The 23314-nt window shown below is 44.5% G+C and overlaps 1 long non-coding RNA gene and 1 pseudogene across 1 annotated transcript; one reads left to right on the forward strand and one right to left on the reverse strand.

The window, feature by feature from the left end:
- Window positions 1–162: 162 nt before the first annotated feature.
- Window positions 163–334, forward strand: LOC119875941 (annotated as a pseudogene).
- A 16921-nt stretch (window positions 335–17255) lies between these two features.
- On the reverse strand, window positions 17256–17864 carry LOC111090672. Its single transcript, XR_005353076.1, has 2 exons — window positions 17745–17864; window positions 17256–17599 (listed from the first exon to the last, which is right to left on the reverse strand). It is a non-coding gene; the product is annotated as an uncharacterized LOC111090672 (long non-coding RNA).
- Between the last annotated feature and the right edge of the window lie 5450 nt (window positions 17865–23314).

Here is a 23314-nt window from a genome sequence, read left to right on the forward strand (position 1 = left end):
TGCCCTATGGGAGGAGCACAGTACAGGCAGAGTGCCTTAGACTGGGGTCCCTGTCCTTAAGAGCACAAGGATAGAGGCGGCTTCTTCCGAGCGGCTGCAAGTTAGCTGCATATGTTGAAGGATACAACCAGTGGAATTGCTACCTTTTGCAAGATTGAAATCATGGCAGGTCCAGAAACTGATGCCCAATTCCATTTCACTAGCATCAAAAATATTTCAACTCTTATCTCACAGGTAGAATGAATTGTGTATTGGCCACATACGGAGGCATTGCTTTGAAGATTTTATACTTCAAATTAAGGTCTAAAAAACACCAGCTGTGAAAGCAACATAAATGGACTTTAACTTGGACCTCATGTGTTAAGTTCCCATGCTTGGAGAAGCTAATGTCAACTCATCATGTGATACTCAATTTGTACAATAAATTATGAACCTGGAAAAAAAAAAAAGCACAAGGATAGCTTGGTACTTGCCTGAGACATGGGGAAGCCCCATGTCTTCCTCCCCTTTCTTATCTCCGAGCCAGGTCCCCAGATCCCAGGATACTCACAGTCTTCCAGGCTTGTGCCAGTGGCAGCAATGACAAAAGACTGGCAATGTAAGATACTGGCCACATTCCTGATGAGCACACCCTTGGAGAGTAAGAGGCAGGAAGTGGCTGCGGGGCAGGTACCTCCCAAAGTCATCACATCAACGTGGTTGAAGGCTCTGCTGGAATCAGACAGGAGCAAGGTGTGCTGAGGGAAAGTTTTGTACATGGTCAAAATATGATTACTCATTAAAAAAAAAAAAAGACATCACAAAGCAAAGTTCACCACTCTCCTCAAAACCCCTTCCAGTGTGAGTGCGACTGTTGACGATAAAGTGAGTTCCTTTCCTCTCCACCCGTCACACACTCCCACCCCCATCGCCGCCAACTTCCTATTCCTGTCTTCCCACTGCCTCTTCTCCTCTCCGATTTTCCCATCTCCTCCTCCATCTCCCCACATTTTCTCCCCTCTCCCCTCTCCCACCCTACCCCTTCCTTGTCTACTGGATCTCTTCCCTCATAACTGATAGAGATTCACTTTCACCAAGCGCACACTGGTTAATTGAAGGAGCTGGAGACACATAGCACCTGGTCTATCATCAAAGATGAGTTGACAATCAAGTCCAAAATCCCCTGGGAGCCAAGACTTATGGACCCAAGAAAAGCCAAGTAGTTCATCATTAGAAAAAGTCTTAGGGCTCTGGCTTTGGAGTGTGAAAATTAGTCTAAGAACAAAGATTTGGTGTCACTTTGAAATTTCTCATGTCATTTTTCTCTTGAAAGTTCCTCTTAATTAAAAGACCCGATGTTTTTAAGCCTATTTTCACCCCTCACTTTTACAGCTGTCCCACCTATTCCATCCAATGATCTTAGCCAGCTTGGGCTGCTATAACAGAATAGCATGTGCCAGGTGGCTTAGAAAGTAAATATCTATTTCTCAGTTCTGGAGGCTGGGGAGTCTAAGATCAAAAGGCCAGAAGATCTGGAGTCTAGTGAGGCCCCCTTCCCAGCTTGCACACAGCAGTTTTCTCCTTGTGTCTTCACCTGGCAGAGAGAGGCAGGCTACAACAAGCAATTCTGAGTGTCCTTAAAGCCTATAGAGGCTCCACCGTCACATCCCAATTACTTCCAAAAGACTCCCATTCTATTACCTTCATGTTGGGGATTTCAACATGAATTTTGGAGGGACAAATTCAGTCCATAAAATCATCTGTCCATCACATTTAAGTTCTCACTATGTGCCTGGCATTCTGCTGGCTATTTAAAATGCAAGTCACATCCATTTGGTGATAAATTGTGAGTCAGATTATAGGGCTTTCCTGATATCTATTAATTGGTCTGCATTACTGGCCTTCTTTTATCCAGATCAAACATGTTAGAGTAGGCAGTTAATTTTTAACCAAATAGCTGGAGGTCACCAATGAGGAAGTCAGGGGCAACTCTTAGAAATGTAAGAAGCCTGCCTGGTCGAACTTCATGAGAAGAAGCCGAAGCCAAATCAAACCAGCCAGGCTCAAGATGGTGGTGCCAAATCAAAGCCTTTCCTGCTTATGTCACTCATCCCGTGTGTGTTGCATGTCTATCCTTGATTTCTTTCTCAGGACAAGACCAAGAACTTTCAGTGACTCCTTGGGATGGTCTGGGTTGAGGCCCCAGGGCCCAGGGTCTCCCTAAATCACCCAGCAACAAACAAACTTCAAAGAAAGTACCCATAGACTGTGCAGGATTTTCTCTCTGGGAAAAGGGGGCTGTTTGCCCAGAGGAATCAGGGTCCGTGTGTCTGAAGGGGCTGGTAATTACATCCAATGTCCCCTGGCAAGTGAAGTTGGATAACCTCCATCTGAGAACATGTTTCTACCCCCTGTCCTGGCAGAAGGATCACAGATTCCTGTAGAGCCCGTTCTGTGTATACCTTGCTACCTGTGGGCAGGGAGGGTGACAGCTGCTAGTTCTTCTAGAGTGGCAGGTCCATGAATAGAGTATGTGTGACACTGACTCCATTAGCTTCTTTCAGGGGCCAGTATTTTCCACAAGCCACTGCGTAAATGTGTTTGAGGTCCCAAATCTAAGCCTAAGCTGGAGGCAGTACCTTGAATCCACACGAAGACGTAAACAGCACTGGTGAAGGCAGCTACATGGTAAAGACGACAGACACTACAAATTTACTCTTTTTGTAATTAATTATTTTCTATTGATATTTGGAAAAATTGAGACGTACCCGACATATAACATTGTATTAATTTCAGTTTACAACATAATGATTTGATGTCTGTAAATTCGCTACCTGATTTAAAAGACAATTGCCTAAGCACCAATGATAAACCTGTTTGGTTTAAAATGTATGTGGGTTTAAAATGTATAGAGAAATAATCTGTATAACAGTAATGGCACAAAGGGGGAGGAAGTCAAATAATAATGGCGCAATGTTGGTGTTATTCTGAACTAGATTGGTTTAGGTGGACTCGCTAATTGTAATCCCCAGGGCAACTAGTTAAGAAAAAGAAAAAAGAGGAAAAGAAACAGCAAGGGGATAGGAAATAGTTAAGAGGCAAGTGGTTTATTGGGCATGGACCCCGTAGAATATAAAAGATGAAGGAACTAGAATTGTCCAAGGAAAAACTGTAGATCATTATGCAGGTTTGGATACAGTGTTCAGAAGGGAAACTCTAAAACAGAAAAGACTAAGTCAGAAGGAGCAGACCACCATCCATGCCTATCTAGCAATGTTCCCTACCGGCTCCTCATCCATAATGGTTTCCATCCGTAATGGTTTCCACACTTCATCCATGAACCTCCATAGTCACAGGCACAGAGGCTTATGCCCCCACACATGTACCCCTCATCTCACACCATCATCCACACTGACTCCATCTCCATAGTCTGAGGACATAAAGGAGGGTTCCCATTTCTCCACACATCCTCCTCCACATGCTCCACATCAGTGTCTTGTCTTCTTGATGCTAGCCATCCTAGTAGATGTGAAGTGATATCTCTTTGTGGTTTTGATTTTCATTTCCTTGGTGTCTCACCATACTAAGGAACTTTTCGTGTGCTTATTGTCCATTTGTATACTGTTTTGGAGAAATGCACACTCCAATCCTTGTCCTATTTTTAAACTGGGTTATTACCTCCGTATTATTCCATGTAAGAATTCTTTATATATTCTGGATACCAGCCTTACCAGATATACTATTTGCAATTATTTTCTCTCAGCCTGTAGGTTGTCTTTTTTACTTTCTTGATGGTGTCTTTGAAGCACAAATATTTTAAATTTTGAGGAAGTCAAATTAACCTTTTGTTGTTGTTACTTGTGCTATTGGTATATTTAAGAAGGTTTTTCCAAACAAGTTCACAAAGACTTACTTCTATGTTTTCTTCTAATGCTTTTATAGTTTTATCATATGTATATATATATGTATATACACACATATATACATATATGTGTATATATGTGTACACACACATATATGTGTATATATATGTATATATACATATATACACACACACACACAGTTTGGGTTAATTTTTGTGTATGGTGTGAAGGGTAGTAGAATATGGTATCCTCAGATATATTGCTTTGACATATAGATTATTTTGAGCCGAAGCATTTGAGAAACAGCTAATGCAGGGAAAGGCTGTCTCTGAGCACACCTCCACATCCAGTTTGTCTAAAGACAGATACTCCAAAAGGAACTCAGATGTCAACAATCTCCTGGTATCCAGAGAGGACTGACTCATCATAGGTGTGGAGACTAGAAGTTCACACATCACACAAGGACAACTTTGCCACAAACTATTTGCCTCTTATCTATTCTGAGGGCTCATTCATCTTTCCAAAAAAAATCAGCTACTCTCTCCTAAAAGGCCTACATCCCTGCTCCCCTTTCCCTATTAATATGCCACTTAATCCTGCATTTTAAGCCCCCTCCAGGAGTTACTAATTTTTCCCTGGGTATCACCCCTGTGTACATGAGGTATATATTTTAATAAACTTCAGTTTGTTAAGGGGCAGAGTTTGTTAAGAGGCAGAGGGAGAGAATCTTAAACAGGCTTCCCATGACCCTTTGTTAGTGACCTGAGCTGAAATCAAGAGTTGGAAGCTCAATGGACTAGTCATCCAGAGAACTGCACCTTAATTTTAATCAAAGATATCATCTGAGACTTCTGAGTGACTCAGTGGTTGAGCGTTTGTCTCAGGGAGTGATCTCGGGATTGATTCTCATATCTGGCTCCATGCATTGGGCCTGCTTCTTCTTCTGCCTGTGTCTCTGCCTCTCTCTCTCTCTCTCTCTCTCTGTGTCTCTCATGAATAAATAAATAAAATCTTAAAAAAAATCAGATATGATCTCAGTCAGTTAAGGATATCACATTAAATTGCAAATTCAAAGAAGCAGCTTCAAGTATGCCTTCAGCTTAGGTCATGATCTCAAGGTCCTGGGATTGGGCTGAGTCAGGCTCCCTGATCAGTGGGGAGTCTGCTTCTCCCTCTCCCTCTGTCCTTCCCCCTGCTTGTGCTTTCTAACTCTAGTGCTTGTGCTTTCCCTCCCCCTGCTTGTGCTTTCTCACTCTCTCTGCTCTATCTCAAATAAATACATAAAATCTTTTTTTAAGGATATAATCTCCAACAAGCAGGGACCCCACCTCTCCACCACCCTCTCATCTTCACAGGAACTGTTGCCATCCTAACAACCATTATGTAGTTATATTACGCAAGAGAGAATTGAGATTACTCAATTTATAGACCTGTCACATATGGTGGAGTGTGGATGGTAGTGTTGAAAAGCAAACAGGAAATGAAAATCCTTATCTAGACTTGAGTCCTAAAAAGATGTCATTCCCAGAATCTGGTGTTTCCAGTTTAATGAAAACATTTCGTTCTTTCCAAATTTACTGATCATCTAGCATGAACAGCCACTAAGAATTTTTTGGGACACACAGGTGGATGAGGGATGGGCCCATCAGCAGGAAGCTCAGGTATCTACATGAAGGAAGACAGCCTATTAGGACACAATGGGACAGTGTTTCTGTGCTCAGAGCTTTCAAAGTTTAGAAGGATAGGTGATCCCTTCTATCTAGAAGAGGTGGAAAGTGTTCATAGAAGGTGATTTTTGAGCTGAGTCTTGAAGGATTATTAGAACTTGACTAGGTAGTAATATGGAGAAAGAGAATTCTAGGCAGGGGATGAGCATGAGCAAAAGGCCCAGTGGCAAAACTGTGCACTTAGATTTCAGGAATTCCAGGTGACTCATGCATCAGATAATGGGGTACGAGATCTGCCTACCCCAGTGAGGTAGTATGGGATAGATTGGATGGTGGAAAATTCCTTTGGCCGGCATTGATTCCCCTGAGAAAGTCTACCAGGAAATCTGTGAGTGACTCATTCACACACACACACACACACACACACACACATTCACTTGTACTTACACCTAGGAAAGGCATTAAATCTCTTCCCAAGTGAATTACCATATCCTTGCCACCCATCTCAGTTACCAGAGAAGTTGAGCAAGGATGATCCTGACTGACATTGAGCTGGAGAAAGTATGGGCCCAGGGAAAGGCATGCCAAGAAGCAGGCCCTGAAGACCATGGGGGTCATTTGCTGGGCTTGCTGCAGCAGCTCAATGTCAGTCAGGATCATCCTTGCTCCACTTCTCCTTGCACGATTGGATCTGATCTGACCACACCTTTATGGCATTTACTTCTCTTAGAGAATGAAGGGTTTGAACCTGTTACTGCCACTATCCCAATGAGATGAAAGACTTTTATCTATAGCCCTGCGGAGCCCTCCACCTTGTACTGGGACTTGGCTGGATGTGACTGTGAAGTTGCAGGGAGGACAGTAAGAGCTGGGGAGAGAAAAATTCAAGCGATAGCTGGGATGGGAGTGTTACAGATTCAATGTCTGTCCCCCCTTTCAAAATTGACACCCTGAACCTAACCACCGAAATGATGGTATTTGAAGGTGGGCCCTTTGGCAAGTGGCGAGGCTATGAGGATAGGCCAGGAATGGGACTAGTGCCCTCATGAAAAAGACCGTGGGGGCTCTCAGAAAGAGGTCGGAAGAGCAGGGGATGCTAATTTTGTCTGCTCCCTGGAATTCAGCTAGACAGCTATCAAGTCATTCTGAACACTTGAGAACTCAACTGGAGATCTAAGAAAAGAGTTGCTGCCATTCTACACAAACAGAAAAGCGACCACTTTTTGCAAGGTAGAAGGTGCAGAGAAGTGAATCCGAGGTGGTATGTTAACTGCAGAGGGAGGGAGCCTCTGTCAGCAGGTTACCTGAAATGCTAGGGCAGCAGAGCGCAAAATTGGAACTTTTAGACGTCTGCTCTGGTGTGGGCCGTCCCTACCTGAAAGGCACTCAGGTGGTGAATTGGGGGCGGAATCTTCGGTGGGACAGTGTGGTCTCAGGACCCCCAGGGTCACAGAAAGAACGGAGGTGCCTGAGTGCAACGGAGTTCCCAAGCATTGGATGTGGAGGCCGGCTGCAATCAGTGAGCCCAGGAATGGGCCCTCAGCTCTGTGTTGCCATAACCAGAATCGCATCGGGATCAGGCGACAGCTCTCTGTCGGAGCAGGGGCCCAGCAGGCGGGGGAACCAAGGGGAGACCCCCCTCACCCCTCAGGAGGAGCCGCAAGGGAGCGCACTACAGGAGTCTGCAGGGTTTGGCGACTCCAAGTGGGACCTAAGAGAGAAACGCTGGGTCACAGGCTAGGTGAGCATGGGAGTGCGGACAGAGGCCTGGGGGACCCCAGAGATTGACTGCTTTTCCCTGAGGGCGCGCGAAGGAGTGGGGGGCGCAATCTTTCAGCTCTGGGTCTGGAGCAGATCTGGGCGCTGCCATTTCATCCCCCAAATTGGGCTGAATGTCTTCAGGCAATAAACAGCCACAGAGCATTCTGGAGCCACTTACACTGAGCCTATAGCCCTGGCGAGGGCGCGGATCTACCTGAGTAAAGGCTCCTGAAAGTCAGTGCAACAGGCCCCTCCCCCAGGTCAGCCAGAGCGTCTGGCTAAGGCCAAGTTTACTGATCACAGGGAGCTGCAAAATTCCAGGGCTTGTATGTGTGTGTGGGGGGGGGGAGGGGAGAAGAGTATATAGAATTTGTAGTTTTACCTCATGATTTTTTTTAGTCTTTCACTTTCAACATTTTTTCCTTTTCAGCTAATTTCTTTATCAACTCTTTTTTAAAAAATCTTTTTAATTTTCATGTTTACATTTACATTACATTATATATATATATATTTTTTTTTTTTTCATTTTTGGCTTCCTTTCAGTGTATTCCATTTTACTTTTGTATATACATAAATTTCCCTTTCTTTACAATTTTGGGATCTAGTTTCTTCTAACAAACAGACCAAAATACATGCAGGATCTAGTTCATTGTTCTGTTCACTTTCCATTTGATTTTCTTTTCTTTTTTCTTTCTTTTTTTTCAGTCTCTTATCTAATCTGATTTGTTTAGGGAATATTTCCCCCTAATCTTTTAATATATTCCCCCAAAATATTTCTGTATTTTTGTCCTCCTTTTCATCTATTCTTCTCTGGACATAATGACAAGTTGGAAGTACCCACCCCCAAAAAGAGAACAAGATGCAGTATTCATTGACAGGGACTTAATTAATAAGGATGTAAGTAAGATGTCAGAGCTAGAATTCTAAACAATGATTATAGGATGCCTGGGTAGCTCAGTAAGTTAAGTGTCTGTGGTGACGAAGCTCTGGTCATGATCTCAGAGTCCTGGAATTGAGCCCTGCATCAGGCTCCCTGCTCAGCAGCCTGCTTGCTTCTCCCTCTGCCCCTTCCCGCCACTCGTGCATGCTTGCTTTCTCTTTCTCTCTCCTCCCCTCTCTCAAATAAGTAATATCTTAAAAACAACAACAAAAACGATTATAGGGACATCTGGGTGGTTCAGTGGTTGAGCATCTGCCTTTGGCTCAGGGTGTGATCCTGGCATCCCGGAATTGGGTCCCACATTGGGCTCCCTGCATGGAACCTGCTTCTCTCTCCCTGCCTGTGTCTCTGCCTTTCTTTATCTCTCTCTTGAATAAATAAATAAAATCTTTAAAAAACAAAAAACAAACAAAATGATTATAAAGATACTAGCTAGGCTTGCAAAAGCATAGAAGATACTAGAGAATCCCTTACTGGAAAAATAAAAGAACTAAAATCTAATCAGGTTGAAATAAAAAAGGCTATAATGAGATGCAATAAAAAATGGAAGCTCTAATTCTTAGGATAAACGAGGCAGAAGAGAGAATTAGTGATACAGAAGACAAATGGTGGAGAATAAAGAAGTCGAGAAAAAGAGAGATAACAACTACTGGATCAGGAGGGGAGAATTTGAGAGATAAGTATACCCATAAAGGAAAACAATATTAGAAAAAATTGGGATCCCAGAAGAAGAGGAAGAGGGAGGAGGGCAGAAGATGTTTTTGAGCAAATTCTAGCTGAGAACTTCCCTAATCTGGGGAAGGAAACAGGCTTTCAGGTCCAGGGGACACAGAGAACCCTCCCTCAAAATCCATAAAAGTAGGTCAACCACCTTGACATATAAGAGTATAAAGCTTGCAAATTTCAGAAACATTGAGGAAAATCCTAAAGCAACTTGGGATAAGTCCTTAACCTACAAGTGTCGAAGGCAGCAGCAAATCTATCCAGAGCGACCTGGCAGGCCAGAAAGGACTGGCATCGTATATTCAGGGTACTAAATGAGAAAAATACGCATCCAGGAACACTTTATCAAGGCTGTCATTCACAATAGAAGGAGAGATAAGAGCTTCCAGGACAAACAGAAACTGAAAGAATTTGTGATCTCTAAACCAACCTTGTAAGGATATTAAAGAGTATCTTTAAGTGAAGAGATCTCCCAAAAATAACATTCACTCCCTGCAATAGACCGATCACCTAAGATCAACAGGAAACAAGGGCTTTGAATAATATGCTGGACCAGATGGACTTCACAGATATATTCAGAGCATTCCATCCTAAACCAACAGAATATAATTCTTCTTAAGTGCCCATGGAATATTCTCCAGAATATATTATATACTATAGATTACAGAATAGATTACATACTGGGTCACAAATCAGGCCTCAATTGGTACAAAAGATTGGAATCATTCCCTGCATATTTTCTGTCCACAATGCTTTAGAACTTGAACTCAGTCACAAGAGGAAATTGGAAGGAACATAAATACATGAAGATTGAGGAGCACCCTACTAAAGAATGAATGGATCAACCAGGAAATTAAAGAAGAATTTAAAAATTCATAGAAACAAATGAAAGTGAAAACACAACTTTTCAAAACCTTTGGGAAACAGCAAGGGCAGTCAAGAGGGAAGTAAATAGCAATAGAAGTATATCTCAAGAAACAAGACAAGTCTCAAATACACAACCTAACCTACACCCTAAAGGAGCTGGAGAAAGAATAAAGACTAAAAACCCAGCAGGTGAAAAGAATTAATGACCTCAATGAAATAGAAACTAAAGAACAGTAGAAGAGATCAATGAAAGTAGGAGCTGATCCTTTGAAGGAATTAATGAGATCCATTAAGCTTTTCCCAGACTTCTCAAAAAGAAAAGAGAAAAACCTAAATAAATATAATCATGAAGGAGAGGAGACATCACAACCAACATAGAAGAAATACTATTATAAGACATATTATGAGCAACTATATGTCAACAAATTAGGCAATCTGGAAAGAAATGGATGCATTCATAGAGACATATAAACTACCAAAACTGAAACAGGAAGAATAGAAAACCCAAACATGCCCATAACCAGCAAGGAATTTGAAGTAGTAATCCAAACTTATGGAACAAACAAGAGTCCAGGGCCAGATGGGAATTTTCATGGGAATCCTATCAAACATGTCAAGAATTAATACCTATTCTTCTGAAGCTATTTCAAAAGATAGAAATGGAAGGAAAAACATCCAAACTCTTTCTGTGAGGTCAGCATTACCTTGATCCCAAAACCAGACAAAGACCCCAGCAAAAGGAGAATTACAGACCAATATCCCTGATGAACATGGATGCAAAAATTCACACCAAGATACTAGCCAATAGAATCCAATGGTACATTAAAAGGGTTATTGACCACGACCAAGTGGGATTTATTCCTGGGCTGCAAGGGTAGTTTCAACACCCACAAATCAATCAATGTGATACACTACATTAATGAAAGAAAGGACAAGAGCCATCTGGTCCTCTAGCTGCAGAAAAAGCATTTGACGAAGTATAGAATTATTTTTTTAATTTTCTAAATTTTATTTTAGTCCAATTGATTTACATATAATGTATTATTGGTTTCAGAGGTAGAGGTCAGTGATTCATCAGTCTTATATAATGCCCAGTGCTTATTACATCACGTACCCTCCTTAATGTCATCCAGTTATTCCATCACCCTGCTTCCCTCTAGCAACCCTCAGTTTGTTTCCTATGATTAAGAGTCCCTCATGGTTTGTCTCCCTTTATGATTTTTGTCTTTTATTTTTTCTTCTCTTCCCCTATGATGCTCTGGTTTGTTTCTTAAGTTCCACATAGCTTCCTATATTGATTAAAATCCTTCACAGTGTAGGGATAGAGGTTACATACCTCAATATAAAAAATTCATATACAAAAGGCCCACAATGAATATAATTCTCAATGGGGAAGAACTAAGAGCTTTTCCCCTAAGGTCAGGAACACGACAGGGATATCCACTCTCACCACAGTTGTTCAACATAGTACTAGAAGTCCTAGCCTCAGCAATCAGATAACAAAAAGAAATAAAAAGGCATCCATATCGGCAAAGAAGAAGTAAAAATCTCACTCTTCCCAGATGACATGATACTTTATGTGGAAAACCCAAAAGCCTCTACCACTAAAATTGTTAGAATTCATTTTTTTAAACTTTATTTATTTATGATAGTCACAGAGGAGAGAGAGAGAAAGAGAGAGAGAGAGAGAGGCAGAGACACAGGCAGAGGGAGAAGCAGGCTCCATGCACCAGGAGCCCGACGTGGGACTCGATCCCGGGTCTCCAGGATCGCGCCCTGGGCCAAAGGCAGGCGCTAAACCGCTGCGCCACCCAGGGATCCCAAAATTGTTAGAATTCATACAGGAATTCAGCAAAGTGACAGATTATAAGATGAATGCACAGAAACAATTTGCATTTCTATACACTGAGACAAAAGAACGAGAAATTAAGGAATTGATTTAATTCACAATTGCACCAAAAATCATAAGATACCTGGCAATAAACCTAATCAAAGAAGTAAAAAGATCTATATTCAGAAAACAATAGAACACTCATGAAAGAAATTGAGGAAGACACAAAGAAATGGAAAAACATTCCATGCTCATGGATTGGAAGAAGAAATATTGTTTTTTTTTTTTTGTTTTTTTGTTTTTTTTTTTTTTTTTTTTTTTCAATGAAACTAAGAATGGTTTATTTCACAAGATAAACAAAATTGACAAAACTTTAGCAAGATTCACCAATAGAGGGATCAAATAACTAAAATCAGAAGTGAAAAGAAGTTACAACTTACAACACAGAAATGCAAGGGATTTTAAGTGACTACTAAAAAGAATTATGTGCCAACAAATTGGACCATCTAGAAGAAATGGATAAATTCTAGAAACACACTCTTCCAAGACTGAATCATGAAGCACTAGAAAATCTGAATAGACCAATTATGATCAAAGAGATTAAATAAATAATCAAAACACTTCCAACAAACAAAAGACCAGGACCAAATTGCTTTCAGTTGTGAATTCTACCAAACATTCAAAGATTTAATACCTATCTTTTTCAAACTATTCCAAAAAACTGAAAAGGAGAGAACACATGCAAATAATTTTATGAGGCAGGCATTACCCTGATACCAAAACAAGACAGGGACATTACAAAAAGAGAAAATTACAAGCCAATCTCTCTAATGAACATAGATGAAAAAATCTCCAATAAAATATCAGCAAATTGAATTTGACATACATTAAAAGGATCATACACCATGATCAAGTGGGATTTATTTCAGAGATGCATCATCTATAAATCAGTATGGTATGCCACATTTACAAAATGAAAGAGAAGAATCATATAATCACCTTAATAGAAGAAGAAATATTGTTAAAATGTCTATGCTACCCAGAGCAATCTATATATTCAATGCAATCCCTATCAAAATACCATCAACTTTTTTCACAGAGCTGGAACAAATAATCCTAAAATTTGTATGGAACCAACAAAGATCCCAAATAGCCAAAACAATGTTGCCAGAGAAAACCAAAGCAGAAGGCATCACAATTCCAGACTTCAAGCTGGATCACAAAGTTGTAATCATCAAGACAGTATGGAACTGGCACGAAAACAGATGCATAGATCAATGAACCAGAATAGAGAACCCAGAACTAGACTCTCAACTCTATGGTCAACTAATTTTTGACGAAGTAGGAAAGAATATCCAATGGAAAAAAGACAGTCTCTTCAACAAATGGCTTTGGGAAAATAGGACAGCCACATGCAGAAGAATGAAACCGAGCCATTTTCTTATACCCTACACAAAATAGACTCAAAATGGATGAAAGACCTAAATGTCAGAATCCATCTAAATCCTAGAGGAGGAGGCAGCCCTGGTGGCTCAGTGGTTTAGCACCGCCTTCAGCCCAGGGCCTGATCCTGGAGACCTGGAATCGAGTCCCATGTTGGGCTCCCTGCGTGGAGCCTGCTTCTCCCTCTGCCTGTGTCTCTGCATCCCTCTCTCTTTCTTTATGTCTCTCATGAATAAATAAATACAATCTTTTAAACAAATAAATAAATAAATAAATAAATCCTAGAGGAGAATGCAGGCAGCAACTTCTATGACCTCGGCCACTCCTACTCCTTGCTCTACACATCTCCAAAGCCAAGGGAAACAGAGGCGTAAATGAACAATTGGGACTTGATCGGGATAAAAAACTTTTGCACAGCAAGGAAAACAGTCAACACAATTAAAAGGCTACCTATGGAATGGGAGAAGATATTTTGCAAAGTCTTATCAGATAAAGGGCTAGCATCCAAAATCTCTAAGACACTTACCAAACGCAACACCCAAAGAACAAATAATCCAAACAAGAAATGGGCAGAAGACATGAACGGAACATTTCTCCAAAGAAGACATACAAATGGCTAATAGACACATGAAAAATTGTTGAACATCACTCAGCATCAGGGAACTACAAGTCAAAACCCCCAATGAGATACTGCCTCACAGCAGTAGTCAGAATGGCTAAAATTAACAAGTCAGGAAATGACAGATGTTGGCAAGGATGCAGAGAGGGGAGCCCTCTTCCACTGTTGGTGGAATGCAGGGTGGTGCAGCTACTCAGGAAAATAGTATGGAGGTTCCTCAAAAAGTTGGAAAACAGAGCTACCCTATAACCTAGCAATTGCACTACTGAGTATTTACCCCAAAGATACAAATGTAGTGATCCGAAGGGGCACCTGCACCCTAATGGTTATGGCAGCCATGTCCACAATAGCCAACTATGGACAGAGCTCAGATGTCCATCGACTGATGAGTGGCTAAAGAAGAGGTGGTATATATACACCAATGGAATATTACTCAGCCATCAAAAATGAATCCTGCCATTTGCAAGGATGTGATGGAACTAGAGGGTATTATGCTAAGTGAAAGAAGTCAGTCAGAGAAGCCAATTATCACATGATTTCACTCAATGTGGAATTTAAGAAAAAAAACCAGAGGATCATAGGGGAATGGAGGGAAAAATAAAACAAGATGAAATCAGAGAGGGAGGCAAACTATAAGACTTATGGTGTTTCTTAATTAGGAAATAAACTGAAGATTGCTGGAGGGGAGGGGTTGGAGGAATGAGGTAAACTGGGTGATAGACATTAAGCAAGGCACTTGATATACTGATCACTGGGTGTTATGCAAGTGATGAATCACTGAACTCTACCTCTGAACTAGTAATACACTATACTTTAATTAATTGAATTTAAGTAAAGGGGAAAAAAGACCCTGAGTTCCCTCCATCCTTCTACAATGTGAAGGCACAGTAGAAGATAGCTGACTAGGAACCATGTAGCAGCCCTCAGCAGACACCTGCCAGAGCCTTGATTTGGACTTCCCAGACTCCAGAACTGTGGGAAAAGTTTTCTGTTATTTATAAGCCACCCAGTCTGTGGTAGTTCCTCAGAGCAGTATCATCCAACTAAGACAGGGAAGAAGGGAGTTATCAGAATCCTAGAGCTTGTCATACCAGGTACCATTGTTCTGGAAGCCAGGACTGGGGAGGGTGAAGAGGAGGTGTCCTCTCTCCCAGTGTTTACTGATGTCTCCCTTGAACCATCTGATTTTTCTGTAAGTTACACGAAGGAGCATGCCTGGCCCCTACTGAGGACTTTCCCAGTGTACACACTGATTCTAGCACAGTCGATGTAAGAAATATTTGGGAAGGCATCAACTATGTTGGGAGAATAGTGCAGGAAAGGGTACAACAATGTCTGATCCAACCTAATCTTTAGCAGTTACTAAAAATTAAGCAGCAAAGTACACAAATATTATAAATGCTAAGGACCCGGGAGTTGCCTGGTTTCCGGCCAAGAAGAACATTTGGGAGACCTAGGAGGACAGCCCTGAGGTGCCCGGAGGGTGGACTGGAGTGGGGATGGGGTGCCCGTGGGGAGCCGCTCTGCGATTTCCTGGAGCGGGGCTGCGGCAGCGCTGGGTTTGTTTGTTTGTTTTCCTTAAAGATTTTATTATTCATGAGAGGCACACGGAGAGAGGCAGAAACAAGGCAGAGGGAGAAGCAGGCTGGCTGCGGGGAGCCGGATGGGGGACGGGATGCCGGGTCCCGGGATCACGCCCTGGGCCCGAGGCAGACGCCCAAGCACTGAGCCACCCCGGCGCCCCGAGGGCTGGGTAACGAGCCTCCGCAGCCCGTGCGCCCAGCACAGCCGCCAGCCAGCGGGGGCCCAGGGTCCGGAATCCTGTTCTCCGTCCACGCGGCCACGGCTGGTGCTCCCCGACGGCGCCCCGCCAGGGTGGAGGGACCCCGGGTGGGGGCGTTCAAGGGGTGGGGGCGGCGGGTGGGCAGCCCGTCCCGCTCGGGTTTCTCCAGCCGCGGCGGCCCCGAGGACCGACGGGGGACGCGGAGGCGACCTGCGCAAATCTGGGGAGGAGGGGGAAAGTGGAGAGGGCGAGGGCTGGGGCTGGGGAGCAGGGCGAGCGGAATTGGAAGGAGATGGGGAGGGAGAACAAGACGTCTCCCCAGGAAAGTGGGGGAACAGCGGTGGGGAGACGGCGAGGGGCTGGGTGCTGCCCCCGCCCCCGCAGTGGAGGGCTCCCGCAGGCACCTCTGACCGCCCTCCTCCCTTCCAGCACCTGCTTTCTCCCGGCTCTTTCCTCCCCTGCCTCCCCACTTCCTGTCTACTGGCCTCCCCCAGCCCCTCTCCACCCCATTTCCGCACTCTCCTCTCCTCACACACTCTACTTTCTAGTGAGGGTGGAGGTGGGTTTCTTCTGCTCGTTTTAGGATGGAGACGATTGAAGGGACTGATCGCTCAGGTAACAGGCAAGACTCTCTGAGGAGCCGACGCTAGGAGGGAGGACAAACCCGTTCTCTCCCTGCGCTCCCTCGGATGGGACCTAATGCGTAAGATAAGAGCAAACGCTAGGAAACCATAGCAACTGCGACGTCAGTGGTTGGGTGAGGTTTCTTGAGTCAAGCCAAACCACAACCACCCTCCCTGCCACCCAAAACCTCACAGACACACAAAATGAAACCAAAAAGGAAAAAAGGAATGTCACCACACACCCAATTTCTTAGCTGTCCCCCCCCCCCCAATTTTGGTTCCATTGCAATTTCATGGTAAAACCATTGTAGGTTGTTGACAATCAAGGCAGGACAAATCAGAGGGAGCAGACCACTGTCCATGCCTCTTTAGTAGCGTTCCTTATGCACTAATTGTCATACATAATGAGCCTACCTTTCCCACATTGACACCTCCATTGTCAGACATGCATGCACCCTGACATCACAGCATTTCACACTATTGCCCACCCTCCAACCTGTCCATCTCCATACAGTCTGCTCCCCAACACTCTTCAAATAAACTCATCCCCCCACATAGTCTTCCTGTTTGTTACTCATCCCCTTCCACATACATACATACAAGTCACCCCTCACCATGCTTTCTGTACAGAAGGTCCTAACACCCCCTCCACCACTGGGCACACACATCCCCTCACCACATATCCTTTCTCCCCTACTCTCAAGCCTGCTTGCCTGACACACACATGCACTCTCTGCAAAGACACACTGGTTGCCCCCTCCACTCATACCTTTGCTTTCTCACACTCTACACACACTCCTTCTACACAAAGTCCTGCCCACCTTCTTTGAAATTCTTCCGCACAAAATATCCCAACTTACTTTTACGGCAATCTCCAGAAACATTCCTGTTATAGACATTTCCCTGACACTTCCTCTTACATACATGGTCTGGCCCAGTGCATCCCACTTCCTCATTCTACAGACACATACTACCCCTTCCCCTTCTTCCACCCCATGCTGACCTGTTCAGGGGAGATACAATTATCTCTGAAGACACTTCGGGGAAACACAAAACACACACACATACACACACACACACCAAAACTCGCCAAAGTTCTCTCACACAAGGTGTACTTGCCCCACTACACACCCATATCAACCTTATGAGAAACCAGTTGGTGAAACAAGTTTATTCAGGAATAGGAGAGGAATTGCAGTTTGGATAAGCATAGTATGGCAAAGCATAGGGAAGTTGAAAAAAAGCTGGGAAGGTCAGCTTTTATTAGGGTTTAGGAGGAATTTGGGGCGGGCTATTTTGAACAAAGCTTCATTGGAAAAGAGCAAGAGTTTGAGGGTGTGGAGATTTCTCATTGGCTGCAAGTGGTGGTTAGTGGGCTGTTGCTGAGACAGGGGGAGACCTCCCTTCTTTTTCTTCACAGCAGGAGATAAATCCATTGTGAAGGCGTCTTCCCTGGTTAGGGTGAGAATGATCTTCCTTGCCCCCTTCTGGTCCTGCAGCCTGCAAGGAATGATGTATGCATGAGAGTGCTCCCTTCAGGGCTTCTCACTCCATTTTAAGTGAGAGTCTTTTGTTTTGTTTTGTTTTACTCCTTTTCACACCCAAACCCTTCTCCCCAGTGTTCCCTCACTCTCCTCACACTCACCTTTCCTCTGCCACAAATAAATTTGTGTCACTGTCACAGGAGAGCAGCGCGGCCGGCCGGACTGCCTTAGGGTGGAGTCCGCAGGGCCCAGGAGGCGGGGCGGGGGAGGGGGCCCGGGAGCCAGAGGCCGGGGGGCCCTGGGCGCCTCGGGTCCGGGCCCAGCTCCGCCACAGACCTTCATCGGAAGGAAGTGCTCTCCTGCAGCTTCTCGGTTTCCGTGGTTCTTTCTTCCTCCTTGACAGTCTCGTGCAGGGCTCGAAAACGCGGCGTCCCCGGCGGGTCGCGGGAGCCCGAAGCAGCCTTCGAGGACACCTGGGAGGGCCCCGGGGGTGGGGGGCCCCTAGTGACGCGGGGGGCCGCGGGGCCCCTTGCTTCTGTCCGGCTCCGAGGGGGCCTGGCGCCCCGGACCGAGAGCCACCCCCCCACCCCCGCCCGTCGCCTCAAGCCACCTGCTCTGTGCAACACCCACCCTCCCTCCACACCCTGTAACCCCCTGCACAGTTTCAAGCCCCAAGTTGGGCTTAGCCTAAGGTCCAAGTTTCCCCTGTAAACCTTTGGCTGCTGGAAACAGAGCAACTTGTTAGATGAATGGCTTCATTTCTAATACTCATAGTATTTGATGAGTAAAATGCTTCCAGGGGAAATATCATCCAGCATATCATATCTTTATATGATATCCATTTGTGTGTCTCAGGAGGCTAGGGCTTTTGATAAAAACACTGGCAAAACTCAGGCACTTTTATCTTCTTATAGGTTCATATATAATTGAGTAATTATTAGTCTTTCTTTTTTAAACATATATTTTATTTATTTAAAAATACATTTTTTAGGCAGGCTCCACAAATAAGGTGAGGCTTGAACTCACTACCCTAGACCAAGGGGCAGATGCTCTACCAACTGAGCCAGCCAGGTGCCCCAATTGCTGGTCTTTCAAAGTGGGACCAGTGGCTGTGGGAACTCCTGGATGTTGCACACAAAGGTCCAGAGCCACAGTATGCATTGCAATGTTTACATATCCTATGCTACCTGCTTGAAAATGTGGATACGGAAAGTGAACATGGTTTGGAAAGTATGGAGCTGAGCTTAGTCTAAGGGAAATTATTTTAATCATTAATTGATTCTAGTTGCACCTCTCCTCACAGCCTAAAGGTATGTGACTAGTGTTCTATTGCTGTGTGACAGATTACTACCATTCGTCTGTTTCAAGGGCACTCAGTCATTAGCTCAGAGATCTGTAGGTCAAAAGTCTGGCATGACTTCCTTGTTGGTTTTTCTGCTCAGGGTCCCAGAGGGTGTCATTAAAGGTATCAGTCAGGTATCAAGTAATTCCTAGAAAGAAGAGAGTTGAATAGGGGCACCTGGGGGCTCAGTCAGTTGAGTGTCTGCCTCTGGCTCAGATGATGATCCTGGGGTCCTGGTTTTGAGCCCCTCATCAGGCTCCCTGCTCAACAGAGAGCCTGCTTCTCTGTCTCCCTCTGCCCCTTCTCCCCTGCTCATGGTCTCTCTCTCTCTCTCTCTAAGAAATAAACAAAATCTAGGGCAGCCCGGGTGGCTCAGCAGTTTAGCGCTGCCTTCAGTCCTGGGTGTGATCCTGGAGACCTGGGATCGAGTCCCACATTCGGCTCCCTGCATGGAGCCTGCTTCTTTCTCCCTCTGCCTGTGTCTCTGCCTCTCTCTCTGTGCCTGTCATGAATAAATAAATAAAATCTTTAAAAAGAAATAAAATCTGAAAGAAAAGAGTTGAAAAGGAGAACCTTGCCAATTCAGATGCATCAAGAAGCCAAATTTTGTGGCTTTTTTCACAAACCCATGAAATGTATTCAGTGGGCATCCAGGGTTAGAAATGCTCCCAGTTAGATCATCCCCCAGCAGAAAGCTCTACCGTGGAGAAGTATAGTTCAGCAGGAACATGCAGTGGGCTCACATGGGTCTGTTTGTTTTGTTCAGGCCAATAAGGTTGCAAAGTGGGAGGCAAGTCACAGAAGAGCCTCAGGGGTGTTTTGGTGGCAACATCCACTGGCAGCTAAGGTCAGTGTTTTCACAGGCATCCTCCTGAAAGAGCTTAGAGTAGCCAGTTCTGGCTGCTGATTTGATGAGCACTTGGCAAGTCTTTGCCCTTGATTTCTTCACCTGTGAGGTAGAATCCTAGGAAGGACTGGCTTTTCCTTTAGGAGAAGATCCTGCAAGTCCTGAAAATCTACACTACACCCAAGCTTTGTCCCAAACTCTCACGCCTCCCATCTGTCCTTCTAGGGCCCTGGTCATCTTTCCTAAAAATCATTTATTCACTCTCCTCTAAGAGGCCTATATCCCTGCTTCCCTTTCTCTCTGAAGATGGAATTTAAGGCAGTTCTAAACTGCCTTGGGAGTTATTTTTTCCCCCTGGGCCTCTCCCATCTGTATATGAGATACCTATATTAATAAATTTACATTTCTTTTTCTCTCATTAATCTGTCCTTATTTCAGGCATCTCAGCCTGTAACTCCAAAGGGTAGAGGGAAATTTTTTTTTCTCCCCTACAATACTAATATTTTAGAAAAATACATCATCCTTTCCCAAGCTGAGGGTTTATGTGGCTTGTGCTGTGCTGGCTGGAGAACTACAGAGTGCTCACTAGACCACGGGTCCCAGGCTATGCTCTCAAGTGCATTGCTGTGGAGGAGCCAAGGCCACTCTCCCTAGGGCTGCTCCCAGCCACTGACAGAGCCTACTAAGACAGGCCTCTTCCTGGGAGACCTGGGACTCCTCTGATGGCCCACTTTTATTTAAGGACTCTCCTGAGACCTTGTGGTACTTTCCCTAGACAGGTTGGAGGTGAATGATGCCACCATTCAAACTCTGCCTCTCCTTCACTTGGGGTCTGAACTACTTTGATGTGAAAGATCTCCTAGATGCCCCCAGGCTTCATTCTCTTTTCTCATGGGGGCTTCCTCCATTGAAATCACTGTAGGTTAATCCCATCCTGCTTTCTGCTTCTCAGGACTATCACATGGATTTATAGGTTGAAGTCCTATTTTGTGATATTTCATGTTCTGATAACAACTACCATTCTGCATTGCCTGCAATACAGCAAAAGTGGTAAGTGATGTTCCTTGGTCATTTGGGTCCTTCCCTTAAATTCTGTAAATTCAGATCTTTGAGTTTTTTTTTTCATTCCATATAGGCAATTTGGGCAATGCCCTAAAATGAGGCATTTTGTTCGGTCATAGCTCACTAAAATAGAGATTGCATCAAAATATTATTCACTTCTCAAATCTTGAAAAAATGTCACAACTTGAGGGTAATTCTGATGCTTTGTTTCAGTTGGCACAGTAATTCATAAAAAGGTATAAAGCACCAAGTCTGATTTGAAAGGTGGTAGGGAAGTAAAACTATCCAGAAGGCAAAGGTAAAGCTTCTTTTGTAGACCTGTTCTTATGTAAATTTGTCAGTGAACACAGAAGATAGTCCTGAGCTTCCTGCTTCTCCAGAGCTCCCTGAGGTCTTCCTAGTGGATGTGGTCTATCCCAAAGCAGCTGAATAGCTACTCACCATCTTTTGCCTCCAGGCCCCAGGTGCTCATGTGTACTAGGTCCCACCTGAAGGTCCAGCCCCAAATTTGATGTAATATACTGGGATACTTATTTCCAACACCAACTAAGAAGTAGATTTGCAGGGCAGCCCCGGTGGTCCAGTGGTTTAGCACCACCTTTGGCCTGGGGCATGACCCTGGAGACCCAGGATCCATCCCACTTCGGCTCCCTGCATGGAGCCTGCTTCTCTCTCTCTGTGTCTCTGCCTCTCTCTCTCTCTCTCTCCCTCTCTGTCTCTCACAAATAAGTAAATAAAATCTTACAAAAAAAAAAAAAGTAGATTTGCAAAACCAAAATTGAACCTAAAACAAATCATAGGTCTCTGGACTTAACAGCTGGTTTATAGAAAATATTGTCAGCCAAACAACATAAACAGGCAGAAGGATGCAATTGGCCAAGTCCAAAATATGAAAATTCTATTGGAAAATTCTCTTTCTGTGAAGAAGGCAGGACTTAGCAACAGAAGGTGTGAAGAAGAATGGGAGGATTCGAAGGAGTCCTAAATCAAGGCCCTGTATTCCAGCACATCCAGAGTTGAGGGGAGCAGTGCAAGGAAGGATTGCCACCTTGGGGTGATAAGAGTCAAAAGTAGGGAGTAGGCTAGGCTCTCCAGGAACTGAGAGGGAATAGCATTCCTGGTCAGTGTCATGTTAATACACAAGCCTCACTAAAACACGTGTGGAAGACAGAGGACAGACAGACAGACAGACATGCCTGAACAAAGAAAGAGGCAAAACCCTAAGCTTCTGGCTCACAAGATTTAGGAAATGATGAAAAGGACCTGCCTTTCTGTTAGGTTTTTTCCAAAATGAACGGTGGAGAAATTAAAAAAAAAAACAGCAGAGCCAGGCAGTAGGTTCGAGAGTGCTCTAATGGGCAAGGTTAGGTGACTCGGAGAGGTGGCCCGAGTCAGGGAAGTCGCGCTGGGAGAGAATTGGCAATGTTCTTTTATTGAGTTGGGGTGGAGTCTTGGCTTGTGCCCCCAAAAGGTGAGGTATATGGTGATAGGTGAGTATGTGCGGGAGAAGGTGTGTCGGATCACCTCAAGGCAGGAGTATGAGTTCATATACGGTGAGGTATGCGGTGTTCAGGGGGCACGGGGCGGCGAGTAGGTGATTGGCACTTCCCAACTGGGAGGTTCCCGGATGGAGAGTATGGGTCTTCTGGTGGTGACGTGGAGGTCCGTTGTGAGAGTGGCGGGAAAGTTCTCCATCTTGGTGCCCTAACTTCCCAGCTGGCCCATCACGTTCTTCCTTCTCCAATACAGAAACTTTCAGTCCGGGTCAGACAAGGAGCAGTGCTGCAGGACAATGATGGATTCAGTGAGAGAAAAGAGACTGCGCCTTCAAAGAAGCATCCCAAGGCGATGCTTGCAAGCTGAAGCAATAGCAAGAATGCTATCATCCGGGGGCACCAGGATGGCTCAGTGGGTTAAGCATGTGCCTCTAGATATCAGCTTGGGTCTTGATCTTAGAGTTGTGAGCTCAAGCCCTGCTGTAGGGACCTACTTAAACAAACCAACAAAAAAGGATTGTCATTTAGGTGTCAGAGGGAGGAGGCATTGTGTGAGGCTAGGCCTGAAGCCATTACCCTCTCTTGGACTTCAAGTTCTTGCTCCTCCTTGGGGACTTGGTGGGACCCCTAGAGCAGCAGAAGCAGGCAAAAAAGAGGGATTCTGGGCTTGGGACTCAGCCCAGTTATGTTTTGGAGTAGCACAGGTTGTTTGGACTCAGCTGGTGACACTAGGGACTGGAAATGTAATGGCTCCTGATGGCAAAGGCACACCCCCCTGGAGTGGGCACATGAGGTCTGGTGAAATGTTTCTGGGTGGTTCGGTACTCCAGGATTGTAGTTTCTGTGTTGGCCTACAGGATGCAAGGGTCATGAACCTTTCTCTAAAGGATTCTCAACTGCCAAAAAGGTAAATGCCTATTGAAAAGTCAACAGGAGGGGTATCTGTGTGGCACAGTCTGTTGAGTGTCTGCCTTTCGACTTGGG

The sequence above is a fragment of the Canis lupus genome, chromosome 1, assembly GCF_011100685.1.
Source record: "Canis lupus familiaris isolate Mischka breed German Shepherd chromosome 1, alternate assembly UU_Cfam_GSD_1.0, whole genome shotgun sequence".
Taxonomy (NCBI): Eukaryota; Metazoa; Chordata; class Mammalia; order Carnivora; family Canidae; genus Canis; species Canis lupus.